We start from the raw sequence: 1,663 nt of genomic DNA on the forward strand, positions 1-1,663 counted from the left end.
TTTTTCATATGCCTGTTGGCTGTCTGCATTTCCTTTTTATCTCTCCTGCCCATTTTTTGATGGAGTTGTTCAATTTATATTTGTTGAGTCTCATCAGCTCTTTGTATATATTTGTGCTCAGTCCTTTATTACTAGTATTGTGTGCAAAAATTTTCTCCCAGTCAGTGGGGTGCCTCTTTGTGGAATGTCTCTTTTGTTAATGTTGACTACGATTTTATTGAGGATTTTAGCCTCAGTGTTCATGAGGGAGATTGGTCTGAATTTTCTTTTTGTGTGTTGTCTTTGTTAGGTGTGATGTTGGCTTTGTAGAAAGTATTTGGTAGTTTTCCTTCTTTCTCGATTTTTTTGAATGAATTTGTGCAGGATAGGTACTAGTTCATTTCTGAACGTTTGGCAAAAATAATTTGTAAACTCATCTTGTCCTGGGCTTTTATTCTTGGGGAGGGTTTTAATTACTGCTTCAATTTTACTGCTTGTAATTGGCCTGTTGCTCTATTTCTTCTCTACCTAGCTCTGGATAATTGTAGAGTTGTAGGAATTTGTCCATCTCTTCTAGATTGCTGAATCTGTTTGCATATAGCTGTCCATAGTATTCTCTGATTATTCTTTTGATTCTGCTGTATCTGTTGTGATTTCTCCTCTTTCACTGATGATCCTGATTATTTGTGCTTTCTCCTGTTTTTTCTTTGTGAGCCTGGCTAGAGATTGTCTATCATATTTACTTTTCCAAAGAGCCAACTTTTGGTTTCACTGATTTTTTGGATTGTTTTCCTGACTTCTATTTCATTATTTCTGCTTTATTATTATTTCCTGTCTTCTACTGGATTTGGGTTATTTTGTTGTTCTTTAAGGTGGGAATTTAGATGTTTGAGTTGTTTCTTGTTTGTTTATGTGAGCCTGTATTGCTATATATTTCCCTCTTATAACTGACTTTAATTTGTCCCATAAGTTTTGGAGAGTTGTGTCATCATTGTCATTCTTCTCAAGGTATATTTTAACTTCTTCCTTGATCTCTTCATTGATTCAATGGTCCTCTAGTAGTATGACTCAATCTCCACAAGATAGGTGGGTTTCTTGCCTTCTTCACATGGTTTATTTCTAGTTTGATTCCTTCATGGTCAGAGAAGATAGGTTGGTATGATTTCAATCTTAGTGTATCTATTTGTCTTTTGTCCCAGTATGTGGTTAATCCTTGAGAATGTTCTACGTAAATTTGAGAAACTAGTGTACTCAGATTTTGGGGGGGGTGCAGTATTCTATAGATGTCTTTTAGACCCATGAGGTCTAGGTCCTTGTTTAAAGCTTTAGTGCCCTTGCTTATTTTTGGTCTTGTTGATCTGTCTGTTGCTGAGGGTGGCATATTGAAGTCTCCCACTATGTATGTAATTTCTCTAATATATGTTTTCATAGATGACAATAGTTTACTGATATATTTTTGTGCTCCTTCATTTGGTAAATATATATGTGGATGAGTGTCATGTCTTCTTGCTGTATTGTCCCCTTAACGATAATATAGTGGCCACCTGTGTCTCTTTTAACCTTTTTTACTTTGAAGTCTATTTTATCTGATATAAGAATAGCTGTTCCTGCCTTCTTTTTTTTTTTTTTTTTTTTTTTATTTTCCATCCCTTTACTTTCAATCTATTTTTATCGTTTGTAGTTA

Source organism: Condylura cristata, unplaced genomic scaffold, assembly GCF_000260355.1.
Source record: "Condylura cristata isolate star-nosed mole 26May11 unplaced genomic scaffold, ConCri1.0 scaffold00010, whole genome shotgun sequence".
Lineage (NCBI taxonomy): Eukaryota > Metazoa > Chordata > Mammalia > Eulipotyphla > Talpidae > Condylura > Condylura cristata.